Here is a 6,000-nt window from a genome sequence, read left to right as displayed (position 1 = left end):
AGTCGACAGTTTTGTAATCATGATCAAACTTCTGCATTTCTCAAAGTAACTGAATACTTGGAAAGGAATAATGATGAGTACACCAAGGATAGATGATATTGTGGGCAACACGACCTGATATCACCTCAACTACATCATCTCTTCGCATCAAAATACTTTTTGATATGTAATATCAAGTCTTGGTTTTTGTTCATCCTATTTAGAAATGAAGAAGTTTGGAATCAGCGATGCATAATCAAATGGAACTGATATTTCTGGATTGACGCCAAGCCACATCATTAAGTTTTATTGCATGTAATGTTGATGGCCATAACACCTTATGGGACTCATCGCTGGTATCACACCAGGCACTCAACATCAGGGACTGGTCCAGAGGGTAGCTGCTTCTCCTGAAGACCTCATTGCACTGGATCCCACATGGAAATTTGATCAAAACTATCGTGGACATTTTGAGTACAAGAACCTGGATTGTCTGGAAGGATGCGCATCATATAACAGTGATTCAACCCTTAGACTCAAAGGTAACTCTAATCGATCACAGGAAGGAAACTGACAGATGATTGTCAAGGCTTGCAAAGGAATTTCTGTTCTGATTAGCAACATCAAGATGTTTGTTGTCAGCGGCGAAAACGGAATCAGGTGGTCAGGCTCACTGACTTTGCAAAAAAATAATATTACTTATCATGTTATTCCAATTGCCTTGACTGATGTTCCCAACATCAGTCCCGGATTGTCTGGTTCAGACTCGATTATGCACGGACTGCCGTCATGGAGCTGGAACATTGCTGGAACAACAAGTGAAATAATTCACACATACAAGTGATAAGGAGACGCAAAATAATGAATAATTGCCCTTAACCGATTTACTGACAGAAGACAGGTTAAAGATATATTCACCCTAGAAAGAACTATTCGTACAAACGTACCCCGACAAACATTCTAAACCAATGCCGAAAAAGAAACGGTTTCCTACAAGCATCCCACTTCATCATCCAAATTTGAAAACCGTTGACAATAATCACAGATTTCTGATTTGTAATCATATCACCCACCGTTATGCTTCTTCTTTTCCAGCTTGGCTGGAGAACAGCCATGATTAATTGCTTTCTGCGGAAACATGCTGAGGGACCTGAATCTGTGCTGGGATGGCTTCATGTTTTCTATTATCAAAGCAACACTGTCCAATCCCTGAAGCCGTCTACACCCTGAAAATGTTTAGAGTGTAATGTTTCAATCTATGATGTTAACGTTATTGAAATTTGTAAATTCTCAAACAAAGTGGACGCATTAAAACACTACTGACTGTCGTGAGGAGACCCTCACAAACCGTAGTGTCTATATCCGACTTGTGTCTGTATCCGACTTTTGTCTGTATCAGACTTGTGTCTGTATCCGACTTTTGTCTGTATCAGACTTGTGTCTGTATCCGACTTTTGTCTGTATGCGACTTTTGTCTGTATGCGACTTGTGTCTGTATCCGATTTGTGTCTATATCCGACTTGTGCCTATATCCGACTTGTGCCTATATCCGACTTGTGTCTTTCTATATCCGACTTGTGTCTGTATCCCTTTTCAAAGAGACATTATTTCGACTTTGATAAAATATTTTTACCTTCAAATGCGGCAAGTACATTACTGTTTTGTTGTTTTTTTACATTTCTCTTTCGTGTAAAAATGTACTTACCTGTGTTGGATAAGAACCGAAAGCATGTGACTAATTATAGTTTTATTTTTGGGTGTATAGTATTGCCATGTCATGTCAGTATAATATGAAACATTAAAGACTGTTATTAAAGCTCGCTTACTTCACAATCGTCATCAAAAAGTTGTGTAATAGGCGGGATTTCGCCATCTTGTCAACTCAATCAGGCTGAGTTGTCAACCTTCGATCTTCCAAATATTGCGGTTAGATGCTGGAAAATAACTTAAAGATCCTAGACAGATAAGGATGAGATATCTAAGGAAACATAGCATCGCCTGCTTTGTTTTGTTTTGGGTGTTTTTTGGTGTTTTGGGTTGCTGGTGGTTGTTTTGGGCTTGTGTTAGGTCATTTTCACGATATAGAATACATTCTTCTGAATGAGGAATGTTGGGGGCTTTAAACATATTAATTCCCATGACATCCAGGAGTGATGGCTTAATAAATTAGTGATTAAAACAGGAATATGTATGTTTATAAAACTGCTTTAGAAGGAAACACATGGATTTTGCCGTATAATGCAACAATGCCTTTATTATCCTAACCACTTCACAGACGTGAGAAATGGATTGCGCTCGTTCTTTTTGCTTTTTAATGACAAACGCCCTCGCAAAACGAACACACTCAGTTTATCGTTACTTCATAATATTTTTCAACTCACATAATCACAGTGAGGAGAGTGTAAAACATCAGAGTGAAGAATTTCAATTTTAAAACGGAACCATTAACTTTTTCTACCGGGATCCACAGCCAACAAGAATAAACTGCCACGTTTCGTTGTTCCCTCGCTATAAATATTTACGATCTGTCACGACCGAAGTCAATAAATTGACACATTGTTTCTCACGGCTGTTCGCAAACCGTAAAGTGATGATTTCAAGATTTGGTTTTGATATTTGTCTTTTTTCCCGCATCGTATCTACACTACCTGCTTGATTTTAACTCCCAGTGGGGTCGGTGGGATATTCTTGTGGTTAATGCGTTCGCTCTTCAGGCCGAAGACCCGTGTTCGATTTCCTACATGGGTACAATGAGAAAGGCCCATTTCTGGTATCCCTCGCAGTGATATTGCTGGAATATTGCTAAATGCGGAGTAAAACCATACTCATTCATTAACTCCAAGTGCTGAAATGTTCAGTGCATATTTATATGAGAAACGTTTGTGGTCTTACGAAAGGAATGTTCGTGTTAAACCATTCAAGTTGAGTTGAGTTGGGCTTTACGTCACATCGGCATTATTCCAGCCATATAGTGACGAGAACAAGTCTGCATTAATAAACATTGTAAATACAGAGTCAAAATGAGTTTTATTTCAAAACCATATATTCATTTCATTGTCATTTAAAGACAGAAAAAAGGCATAGCACTAAATCTAAAGGCAGGCAATTTGTTAGTCACATTACACAGTTACAATTTATGATACAGATCAACTTCCGTCAGGTAGTTCAGATGAGCGCTCACGCGGGAGAACAGATCTTTCAGATTTGTTGCATCATAGTGTGAGTCCCTTGCAGGCGATAAGTCTACACAGTCAAGCAGAATATGCTTGATGGTGAAAACCTCATCTTAAGAGACACACATGGGGGGTCCATCCCCATCTGCTTTCAGCAGATAGTCATGTGTGGCCAATACGACATCGTCGTAAAATTACCTCATCACGTCTTGACTGACAACCCAAGAAGGTATAACCAATTGTTGACTTCAGTTCATACAGTTTTGTACCACTAGTCATTTGTGTCTACCGGTCTCCCCAAATTGCCATCTTTAACTTGTTTCTTCTACCTCAAAAGCATCCCTGTGATCCGCAACCATCTGGTTACTTCCGTGTGTGACCCAGTTCAAATGAGGTAAGTTTGGTCTGTTTAACAGACACTTTGTCTAACTTTTACTGTTAAGTGGAGGTTCAAAACAATACGCAGTGTAAACAGTTACACAATCTAGGTAACTGAAGTCCTGCAATGCTGATCTCACCAACTGTACATTCGTAAAGACACAAAGCGACTCAAGCAACGTATTGAGTCCTTGAGTGTGTTGCAGTTAACGCCTCCTATGATAACATCTCAGCAATATCTCGCCAGTAATAGTTGTTGATCGACATGTGTGACTCTGCCTACGGATAAATTTATTTCTTCTATTGTTTAACACCTGGATACCCCAGTAGTATTACAACATCATGTAATTTCTCATCGGATTTGCAAGATCAAAACAAGGGATTCAGACAGAAGTTCAATCAAGGTGTCAAGTATATTCATATCTGCCATGGTTCAATACTTTACTAGTATATCAATTCATATACGCGAGAAAAACGCATCCTGAAATATAGGATACCCGTTCAAGAGTATTACCTGTTATTAAGGATTTATGCACACAAATGCAAAGACAAAAACATCAAGGAGACACCACAGGTTTGAGATGCTCGAGTATTGCTTGACATAAAGGGATAGATGGCAAGTGGAATGTTGGCGTCTTGTTCAGATGTTGTTGTCACTCTGAATCTTGAGGCACAGATGTCCATATGGAACAGATATGACGGTTTCAGTGGTCTCTCTGGGTCAGTTCAGCAGGGTCAATCAGCTGGGAGAATCAGCTATTTGACGGTAATATGTCAAATCAACTAAATACACATTACATCCGTAGACATGTTTAGTTTGGAAATTGTATGAGGATCTGTATCGAAACGTGATGATACTCCCTAGTAGTTTTCATCCATTGTGTATACTCTGTCAGATACTTCACACTTATACCCTAACGCTGCTTTGCATAAATTCAGTTGTTGGCGATCTATAACCCATTTTTACATCGTATTGTCCAAAAATAATTTTCTACTTTTAAAAATATATGCTAGCTAGTTTTAACTCAATCTGTGATAATCTAGTGGTTTTACTGTCCTTCGTTGACAGGGTTTTATATATTATATGCATGTATTATGAATTTAGAACTTGTTTTAGTCACGACATGGCTGAAATATTGCCGATGTGACTTTATATCTTAACTCACTCACTCACGCACTCACTTTGCATAAATTGCTTTGTTTTCATTCCTCCAATTAGAGTAGAAATATATATGTGCTTAAAGTGAGTGAGTTTAGTTTTACGCCGCTCTCAGCAATATTCCACCTATAAGGCGGCAGTCTGTAAATAATCGAGTCTGGACCAGACAATCCAGTGATCGATAGCATGAGCATCGATCTGCGCAATTGACATGTGTCAACCAAGTCAGCGAGCCTGACCACCCGATCCCGTTAGTCGCCTCTTACGACAAGCATGGATTACTGAAGATCCATATTCTAACCCTGACCTTCACGGGTCTATATGTTTAATGAAGCAGATCAGAAGGGGAGCATATGCGGTACTCTCAAATTTCACAAGATGTATACCAATGAGGAATTTCTGCATTCTAAAACACACTAAAAATGAACTGCACAAAATTAAAGAGGAAAGTGCGTGTCTTGGCGAATATAATTCAAAGGTATATTCAATAGTATGCTAAAGTGATAAATATGACTGCGTACCGAGAGCCCTCGTAGAAGAATCAGTGTCTTGATGTGGCAAATGTCAAAGAGGCAGACAAGACACTTTAGGGTAACTGTTGACGTTCTTCCAGCCAAGTTGTTGTTAGTAAAAATGCAATTACAACACAATTAAAAAGCAAAACCTGTAAGTGCTGATGGTGGAATGCGTTTAGATAGAAAGAAGTGTGTCCTATGTACATCCTGATCGGTAAACAAGTAAAAGTTCCCCACGTAAATATCTCGTCAGATAATAGGTACAAACGGCTTGTTATATACACGACAGTGGAAACACATAATGTACGAAGTCATCAAATGAACCACACAAAGCCCAGATATTGAAGTCAGTGGTCTCTGTAATATAGAACCATATTTTAGAATTTACACGTGCCTGTATTGTATTTCAATGTTAAACAATGAATCAATCGCAGAGCCCCTGCTCAAATATTACATATTCGTACAAAATCTGAAATATCACCCAGGTTTTCGGACATCAGCATGGACACTTTCATGAACCGAAAATTATTGCATAAAATCAGTTAGGTTTTGCATTAAAAGAAGTAAAATCCGAATTTGTTGCACCATTCCGACTATATCATAAGCATATCTTTATTAATTGATATGAAATAGACGTGTGATTATGATGTCTCCTGCTGTGAATCTGCTACGAGCAACCCATGCTTCAAACTGAATACAAACACACGAAAAATACATTATTTTTAAGACCGCAGAATAGACCAATAGGTGATACCTTAAACGTTCGGTTTCACAGTTCAGCTTTCATTAATCAGTT

This window comes from Haliotis rubra, unplaced genomic scaffold, assembly GCF_003918875.1.
Source record: "Haliotis rubra isolate DU_JTF1 unplaced genomic scaffold, ASM391887v1 Scf46, whole genome shotgun sequence".
NCBI lineage: Eukaryota > Metazoa > Mollusca > Gastropoda > Lepetellida > Haliotidae > Haliotis > Haliotis rubra.
The sequence above is the reverse complement of the archived record's forward strand: the minus strand, read 5'-3'. Positions refer to the sequence as shown.